Source organism: Monodelphis domestica, chromosome 3 (genome assembly GCF_027887165.1).
Source record: "Monodelphis domestica isolate mMonDom1 chromosome 3, mMonDom1.pri, whole genome shotgun sequence".
Taxonomy (NCBI): Eukaryota; Metazoa; Chordata; class Mammalia; order Didelphimorphia; family Didelphidae; genus Monodelphis; species Monodelphis domestica.
This window is the reverse complement of record NC_077229.1, coordinates 92,110,290-92,120,557: the sequence shown is the minus strand read 5'-3', so window position 1 is coordinate 92,120,557 and position 10,268 is coordinate 92,110,290.

Genomic DNA, 10,268 nt, shown 5'->3' with positions numbered 1-10,268 from the left:
TTCATCCAGTTTCGTGCTTTGCACAGTGCCTAGTATATTCTTGATGTCTATTAAATAATTACTTTTTGACTATAAAATAAGAGATTTTCACTGGTCAGGAGTTCTTAATTTTTTTCTTTTTGTCTTGGATTTAATAGTCTAGCAAAACCTTTGGGCCCCTTTCCAGGATGTTTTTAAATGCAGAGAATAAAATACATAAATAAAATACAAAGGAAACAAATTCTATAGAAATGCAATTATAAAAAGGCAGTTAGGTGACTCAGTGGATCATGAGACAGGACTGGAGATGGGAAGTTATGGGTTCAAAAGTGACCTCAGATACTTAAAAAAAATTCACTAATATTTTTTTCTTCAATTATTTTTAAAACCTTGATTTTTATTAAGTTTGAGCTAAATCTTCATTCTCCTTTCTTTCCCTTCCTTCCCTGCTTTCCAAGATGTCTGATAGATTTTACACATATAATAATGTAAAATATCTTTCCTCTTATTATTTAGTACTTTTGTGAAAGAAAACTCAAACAAACCACAAAATAGTGAAGAAATAAAGTGAAATATATAGTGTATCTTGGTATCTTGGATACTTTCTGGTTGTGTGACCTTGGGCAAGTCACTTAATCCCAGTTGCCTGGGCTTTACTCTTCTGCCTTGGAACTGATACTTAGTATTGATTCTAAGAAGGTAAGGGTTTAAATAAAATTGGGTGCATGGCCCATCTCACTACTGCTGCTTCAGCTTCTACCTCAAGAGCATGAGCGGCTTCACTGGAGCCAGGACCAACAGGCTTACTACAGTAAACATGGTGCCTGGGAGACTAGGAGGTAAGACCAGGGGGAGAACTTTTTGCTCACCTGTTTTCATCAAAAAAGGTCCTATTCCTGGGCTGGATATGACAGAATTGATTGAACCTAATAACCATCTCATCTAGATTCACTACAAATTTGTTATCCAGGCTCAGCTGGGCTCTCCCTGCAGCAAGGCAATCCTTTTACTCTTCCTTAATTGATTCTCTGTCCCACTTTCCACAATAGCTTAAATCTTAAATTTAATTAGCAATATTCTTCCTACACCCTCTTCACTGAGGTCATCACCTCATAATTGGCTGAGGCCATTCTCGAAGATCTCCTGCTTCTCCCCTTCTCTTCATTTTATAGCCACTTGACAGCACCCACCTCTCCCCACCATTTCTTCCTTTCATCCAGTCTCTGATGAGGTGGAAGTCGTCTTGCCCAAGACAAATCCCTCTTTAGGTATCCCTGATCTCATGCCCTCTCTTTATCTCCAGTAGGTTGCCTCCACTCTTTTTCATCTTTGATCTCTCCCTATCTGCTGGTTCTGTCTCTATAAAATGCTCACATTTTCCATTTTCTAAAAGCCAACCATCATCCTAGATGTCTTTTCTCCTCCTCAGCTAAACTCTGTTTAAGAGATCCATCTACAAGCAATGTCTCTCCTCTTGTTTTCTTCTTTATTATCTGACATCGAACTTCATTGTTCAGCTCAAATTATTCTCTCCAGAGTTACCATGCCTACTGGATTCTTCTCCAGCATCGTTCTTCTTGACCTTCCTGTGGGCCATCCTCTCCTACCAGGTCCTCTCTTCTCTGGGTTTTCATGACACTGCTCTCTCCTGGTTCTCCTCTTACCTCTATGTGTATTTCCTCTTGGTCTCCTCTGCTAATTCATTATCTGTGCCCTGCCCGCTAACAGTGGGTGAACCCCAAGGTTTTGTCCAGGCTCTCTTCTCTTTCCCAGCTCAACTCCCTAACTAGAAGACATGATTAGCAACTATGAGTTCCATGACCATTTCTCAGCAAATAACTACAAAGCCAGCCATGATTTCTCTTCCCAACTCACCAATGGCTTATTGGATTTTTTTTTTCTTTTTAAACCCTCACCTTCCATCTTAAAATCAATACTGTGTATTGGTTTTAAGACAGAAAAGAAGTAAGGACTAGGCAATGGGGACTTGCCCAGGGGCACATAGCTAGGAAGTGTCTGAGGCCAGATTTGAACCCATGACCTCTCATCTCTAGACCTGGCTCTCCATCCACTGCTCCCCCTTATTGGCATTTCAAACTGGATATCCCATAGGCAGCTCAAATTCAACATATGTAGAACTCGTTATCTTTCCCTCCAAACTGTCCCTTCTTCCAGACTTCCCCGTCCCGGTCAAGGACATCACTGTCCTTCCAATTGATGAGATTTGCAGCCTTACTCTCCCTCACCCACTATCCACTCAGTTGCCAAATTTCTCCCTGGTCCACACTCACGCCCTCTGGTTCAGGTCCTCCTCACCTTTCTCCTCAAGCACTGAAATAGCCTCTTATTTGATCAATCTAATTTGACTCCCAATTCTTAGTATCATAAGATGGAAGGTAATGCTATGGGTTTAAAATGGGGGGAAAAGAGACTTGAATTCAAATCCAGCCTCAGACCTTTGCCAGCTGGATGACCCTGGACAAATCACTTAACCTCTGTTTGCCTCCATTTTCTCAATTGCAAAATGGGGATAGCAACAGCATTACCTCTCAGGGTTGTTGTGAGGATCAAGTGGGATATTTGTAAAGTGTTTAGCACAGAGCCTGGCATATAGGAGATGCTTAATAAATGCTTATTCCCTCGCTGATTGATTGTAGTGGACAGAGGGGGAGATTTGGAGTCAGAGGACCCAGAATCAAATTCAGACTCTTCATGACAACATGCATGATCTCTGAACAAATCCCCTCCTCTCTCAGCTTTGGTTTCTTCAACTATAAACCTATGGATGGGACCTAGATGATCCCTGAGGTCCCTTCCAGCGCCGAGCTGGCCCGTTGTGTGGTCACTCAAGCATCCTCTGACCCGCTCGGCTGACCATCGGAGCCCTCTGGCAGCAGACAGAGAGGTTGGCGGTGGGGAGCCGAAGAATGCCCATCGCCAGATGCTGCAGGATCCCGAGCTGGAAGGATTCAGGATGCTCGTGAGCACATTTTTACAGAAGGAGGATCTCCGGCCCCGAGACTGATTCAAGGTCCCAGAGCTGCTCGTGTCCGAGTTCATTTCACCAGAGGAGAGAGCATTTGCAGATGAGGAAGCCCGGGGAAATGGAAAGATTTTGTCTAAATACATACTATTAAATCCAGAGGATTATAAAGAAAAGCAAAGATGAGAGAAAATTAGATCTATTTTCCCCTCCATCACTATATAGTTTATAGCTTGCTTTTTCTTCTGCTTCTAAATCCTAGGATCTGAGCCTGCATTCGCCCTGGACTGACCCCCCACCTCCCAGAGTCCCTAGCCCCCTGCCTGCAGAGCCCCCATGTCTCTCCCCACCTCCCTTAGAGCCCCCGCCTACGCCCCTTGGGGTGGGCCCCTGAGGACACCTCCTGACTCCTCTGTTTGCCAACTTGGGCCCCTGGCGCTGACAGGGACAAAGAACAGGGAAGGTTGCCAGGATGCCCCCCCTCCCATTCACCCATCCCCACTCAGTTCATGGGGGGAGAGGAAAAGCTGGGCCCCCCAGAGGGTGTTTCCACCAGGGGCAGCGGCTGCGTCACTGGCCTAGTGGGGGGCCACTGGGGGGCCTCAGACGTGGGCAGAGACCCTTGCTTCAGGGCAGCCCTGGCCCAGGAGGGCCTTCAACCAGCTGTCTCACTAATTAGGAGTCTCCCTCCACCTGCCCCAGGCCCCCCGTACACTGGCCCCAGCATGTCCCCAGCCCACAGCACCCACTAGCTCAACTCTTCCGTTTGAAGCCTTTCCCCATCCCCATTCCTGGGCCCCCATCCCCTACCCCTCTCTCCAGATCTGAGGTGAGGGGGGCTCCCATAGCCCATTCCCGGAGCCTCCTGCCCTCCCCCCACCAACGGGCCCAGGGTTGGAAGGGGAAGCAGCCCTGGCAGCCCAGTGGAGAGATAGCAGGGAAGACTGAAGTGGGTGACGAATCCGGAATCAGGTGACTAAGGTTTGAGCCTGTCACTGAGTAGTTGGCTCCATCTGTCATTGGGAAAGCAAGCAAGTCCTTTTTCTTCTCCGGGTCTGTCATTTCCTTATCTGTCCAAAGAAGAGATTTGACTAGCTGAGCTCAAAAAAGAGTCCCTTCCTGCTCCAAGCCCGTCGAATCTCTAACGTCCCAGATCTCTAGATCTTGCTGGGAAAATAGAATAAGCATAATATGTTCATTAAAAATACAAAAAAGTTTTAAAATTAAATTTTGCAAAAGAGGCAGCTAGGTGGGAAAAATGGAAAGAAGAAGGCTGGGCCTAGAGTCACGAAGACCTCAATTTAAATCTGACCTCAGACATTTAGGAGACCCTGGGCGAGTCATTTCACCCCTGCCTCAGTTTCCTCAACTGTAAAATGGAGATAATAGCACCTACCTTGCAAGATTTTTGTGAGGATCAAAGGAGATATTTGTAAAGTTTGTAATACAGTGCCTGGCAAATAGTAGGCTCTCTATAAATGTGTGTGTGTGTGCATTACATAAAAAATTCAATCTCTCCAGATGGGGAGGGGGGGAGGAGTGACCAACAGGGTGTAATTTGGCCTCCAGATCTTAGCCCCTGTGCTGGACTTGGAAGCACCGGGAGCAGAATGGCCCCTTTAGATTCCTCTACTCCTCCCCCATAGGCAGGCAGTTCAGCACTTGGCATGTCTTTCCCCCTCAAAAAATGGTAGAATTGGGTGGGATATTAGAGCTGGTAGGGGAAGCTCCCAGCACCTAGACTATCAGCGCTGAGAGGTCCTTAGGACGTGGACTATAAAAGCAGGGACAGTACCCAGACCACAGAATGCCAGAGCTCGGGGCCCCTTCGAACAGGGAGTGCCAAAGCTCAATGTTGGGAGATGAAAAATCCCTTAGAACAAAGCCTGAGCTGGACCTGACTCTGGAATGTATAGAGTGAGAAATGAGGACCTTAGAACATATATCAACAGAACGGGGAGGGCTTCTAGAGACCATCTCGTCCAGCCCCTCCTTTTGCACATGGCACAACTGATGCCCAAATAGAGAAAGCATTAGGTCATGAAACAGAGCTGGGCCTGAGATCCATCAACCGAACCCAGAGCCAGGCAGGCTGGGCTGGGGCTGAGCGGCCTCTGAGGAGATTCATGGGGGCTTGTCGCTCTTGGATTCATGCCCTCATGAAGCCAGCCCGGGTGGGTGGGGGGCCACCTCATCCCACCTGTCTGCTCCCTGTTTGGGCCCTAGAAGGTTGGGCTGGGCAGCAGGTCCAAATCTTCCCTAATCCTCTTTCCTTAATCCTCCCCTTCGGCTGGCATCGGCTGGCATCGGGCTCTGTGGCCCCGCTACAAGGGGACTGTTCAGAGCTCAGGCCTTCCTGCTGTCTGGGGATTTGGCTGCCATTTGGCACTAGGCAGACCTCGCCCCAGCCTCTCCCGGCAGTTTTGGCTCTCCTGTCCTCTTCAGGGCTCATTTGTGGCCAGGGTCTGGGGGTGACAGGGAGTCAGGGGGAAGGTGGTCACTGCAGTGAGCAGCGGTTCAGCTGTGAGCAAAAGCCAAAGCCATAACCAGGAACTTTTGTATCCGAGACAAATTGAGCTGAATGGTTGTAGTGGTCATAGTAGAGAGCCACTGGGAAAAGGGGCAGTCTGGCTGTCCATGGGTGCATCTAGACTGAGACCTCTGGGAGTTAGAGGAGAGGAAGATGCTGGGAAGGGGGACATACTAGTGACAGCAACGGAGGGGATTAGTGGCCTAGACAGTGGAGGGCCTTAAGCCAAGGTGCTATTGTAGTAATCAGTGGAGAAAAAGATTATCTACCTAGCTGTCTGTCTGTCTGTCTGTCTATCTATCTATCTATCTATCTATCTATCTATCTATCTATCTATCTATCTGTCTGTCTATCTATCTATCTAGCAGCTGTCTGTCTATCTGTCTATCTAGCTAGCTAGCTAGCAGCTGTCTGTCTGTCTGTTTATCTATCTATCTATCTATCTATCTATCTATCTATCTATCTATCTGTCTATCTATCCAGGTATCTATCTGTCTATCTATCTGTCTGTCTGTCTATCCATCCATCTGTTTGTCTATTTATTCATAACTATGTCAGTCTCTCTCTCTCTTTCTCTCTCTCCCCCCCCTCTCTCCCCTCTCCCCTCTCCCCTCTCTCTCTCTCTCTACTCTCTCTCTCTCTCTCTCTCTCTCTCTCTCTCTCTCTTTCTCTCTCTCTCTCTCTCTCTCTTTCTCTCTCTCTCTCTTTCTCTCTCTCTCTCTCTCTCTCTCTCTCTTTCTCTCTCTCTCTCTCTCTCTCTCTCACTCTCTCTCTCTTCTCTCTCTCTCTCTCTCTCTCTCTCTCTCTCTCTCTCTCTCTCTCTCTCTCTCTCTCTCTCTCTCTCTCTCTCTCTCTCTCTCTCTCTCTCTCTCTCTCTCTTGTCCCTCTTCCCATGCACTCATTTCTTCTGATTGGTCTGTTCCTCATGGAACCACCATTTTAAGGAAGAGGCCAGGCCAGTTCAGTCCTTCATTCTTCTTAGGACTTTGCTCCTGACTCTCTGGTCTTCTCTCTCCACTTATCCCTGGGCAGACATCTTCTCCTTTCCCTTCACCCATTTCATCCTCCGTTTATACTCCCCGGTGAAATATAAGCTCTTTGAGGGCAGAGACTATCTTTTTCCCTCTATTTGTATTCCCAGGGTGTAGGCCAGTGCCTCATCCATAGTATTTAAATGTTTGTGGACTAGACTGACTTCTCTTGGCTAATACAGGAATTTGTTTTCTGGTCCTCCTGTAGGGAGGAAAATGACTTTTTCTTCATGAAAAAACATTTTTAATTGAAAAAATTTTAATTATTATTGGCCTCTTATTTTTACATCATCTTCATTTCCCAATATATCCTTCCCCCTTCCAGAGCCATCCCTCAGTATAAAAGAAATTAAAAAAAAACATCCCACAGTTTAGCAAAACTAACCTACACACCTGCCCAATCTGATATCATATCCAATGTTCTCCATCCGTAACCCCAGTCTCTGCAAAGAAGGGAAGGAGGTACATTCTTATATATAGTCTTTGAAGGTCAAGCTTGTCATTATAATTTCCCAGTATTCAGTTTTTATTGTTGTTGCTTATATTTACATCATTATAAACATTGTATATAATTGTTATCATATTTGCATCCATTGATATAAGTCTTCCTCTGCTTCTCTGAATTCTTTGTATTCATTGTTTCTTACAGCATAGTAATAGTTTATTACATTCTTGTACCACAATTGATTTAGTCTTCCTCCATTGATCAATTATGGGATTTCCAGTCCTTCTACAATCCCTCCAATGTGGACTATTCCCATCTTTTTTTTTTTCTTGAATCTTTACCTTCTGCCTTAGAATCAATACCATGTATTGGTTCTAAGGCAGAAGAGTAGAAGGGATAGGTGAAGGGGGTTAAGTGACTTGCCCAGGGTCACCCTGCTAAGAAGTGTCTGAGGCCACATTTGAAGCTGGGACCTCCTTTTTGGCTTGGGCTATACATCCGCTGATCCACTCAGCTGCCCACTATTCCCATCTTTTGAATGAATGAATGAATGAATGAATGTAGGATTTAAATTAATTCAAGTATTATTTTATAAAGTTTATTATTCGACAAAATAAAACCACATGACTAAGTTTTTCTACCTGCTCAAAAAGCCCACTCCACCAAAGTCACGACAGGAAGGAACAAAGAGCAAGAGGCGGGACTATACCAAATTTATATCCTTTCTATGTCAGCATGTAACGACAGGAAGTGAGGAGGGTGCTGGGAAATGTAGTTTTGTAGTTTTGCTGGGAATCGTAGTTTTTAGGGTAACAGATTCTAATTACACAGAATGAATGAAAAAAACATTCACTGAATGCTAACTTGGGCAAAGAACTGCAAATGTAATCACAGGACAGTTCCTGTTCTCAAGAAACTCACACTCTCATGGGGGGGAGCACCATGTATTTCAGCCACAAATCCAGAAGGAAAGGCCCAGTGAGTGGTCCTTAGAGCACAGACACAAATCAGCTGATAATGCATCATCTTTAATGTCGTTTCCTTGAGTAAAACCACATCCATGTTTGATGCCAAACCATTTGACAGAGAGAAGGACTTTGGTGGAGAGAACCCCCCCTCCCCCCCCCCCAGGCCTTCAGGAGATGTGGCTCCTGGGGAGGCAGGAGCTATAGCAGGGTCAGAGGCCGAGGCCAGCCCACGTCTCTCTAGGGTCTGTTTTCTGGCTGCAGAGGCCAGTGGCCTGGGGAAAGGGAGTGCAGCTGCTATTCTAGCAGCGCATCAGCTTCTCTGCCCTTGATGGCAGTTGGGCCATGGGTGGTAGTGGTGGTTGGAGGATAATGGGTCCATTCTCCATAGGTTGGGGTTCTCCATTCTGATCATGGGCAGCCAGGTGGTGCCATAGTACTCAGAGCACTGGGCCTGGAATTCAGCTAGGATCAGACACTCCCTGGCAAGTCATCTCACCTCTGTTTGCCTCAGTTTCCTTAACTGTAAAATGAGGATAAAAAAGACACCTATCTCATAGGAGTTGTGAAGCTCCTGAGATATTTGTAAAGTACTTAGCACAGTGCCTGGCACATGGTAGATATTTAATATGTGTTGATTCTACTTCCCTTCCTGTTGGATGGACCAGACAGAAGCAGGGCTGTTGGCCTGAAGAGGACCACCACTCCCAGGGCGCCTGGCCCCAGGATCCTAGATCGTCTCCATGAGAGTCTATGGGGAAGTGGTAGTCATGGTTTGACTCACCAGGTCTTTGGCAATTTTCTGGGTATAAGATAACATCTCAGCAACTTTAAATTTCAGACAAAGCATAAGATTTGGAGTCAGTGGAAAGGGGGGTAGTGCAGTGGATAGAGTGCCAAGCCTGGAATTGGGAGAATGTGGGTTCAAATCTGGCCTCAGACACTTCCTAGTTATGTGACCCTGGGCAAGTCACTTAATTCCATTTGCCTAGATCTTGCCCTTCTGTCTTAGGGTTGTTACTAGGACAAAAAGTAAGGGCCTTATGCCCAAAGGACGATAAAAGACTGTCTGCCCTTTGATCCAGCCATAGCACTACTAGGCTTGTACCCCAAAGAGATAATAAGGAAAAAGACTTGTACAAGAATATTCATAGCTGCACTCTTTGTGGTGGCCAAAAATTGGAAAATGAGGGGATGCCCTTCAATTGGAGAATGGCTGAACAAATTGTGGTATATGTTGCTGATGGAATACTATTGTGCTAAAAGGAATAATAAAGTGGAGGAATTCCATGGAGACTGGAACAACCTCCAGGAAGTGATGCAGAGTGAAAGGAGCAGAACCAGGAAAACATTGTACACAGAGACTGATACACTGTGGCACAATTGAATGTAATGGACTTCTCCATTAGTGTCAATGCAACGTCCCTGAACAATCTGCAGGGATCTAGGAGAAAAAACGCTATTAATAAGCAGAGGACAAACTGTGGGAGTAGAAACACCGAGGAAAAGCACCTGCCTGACTATAGCGGTTGAGGGGACATGACAGAGGAGAGACTCTAAACGAACACTCTAATGCAAATATTAACAATATGGCAATGGGTTCGAATCAAGAACACATGTGATACCCAGTGGAATCACGCATCGGCTATGGGGGGTGGGGGGGAGGAAAAGTAAATGATCTTCGTCTTTAATGAATAATGCTTGGAAGTGATCAAATAAAATATTATTAAAAAAAAAAGTAAGGGCTTAAAAAAAATAGATTTGGTGGAAGGGATCTGAACCAGACTTATGGTTTCACTGATATAAGGAACTCCTAGATGGGGGAATTCCCTCTGCCAGTCCTAGTTGTCTCCTTTTCTGCAACTTAGAGAGTTTAGAAACTTGCTCTTAGGCAGGACCTGAACTTAAACATTCTGACTTCAAAGCCAGTTCTCTATCCACTGTATCATGTGGCCTCTCTGCATCAGACAACCTGGGTTCAAATTCTGACGTTGCTACTACCTGTTTGACTTTGGTCAACACACCACTCCTTTCTGGTCCTCTGCATCATGGAACCAGATTCTCAGAGTTGGAAAGGACCTCAGAAGCCATTTACTCCAACTTGCCTTTCTTCAAAATAGGAGAATCTGTCATTCTCTGGCTTCACTTAAAATTGGGAGGAGTTGGATTCAAATTTTTTTACTCTATAATATAGATCTGTGTACCCATGGGCAAATTATTTAACCTCTCTGGAACTGTTTTCTTATCTATAAAATGAGGGCTATAAGAACCATAGTCCCATGGGGGCAGTTAGGTGGCTTAGTGGATAAGAACCAGACCACGAGATGAGAGGATC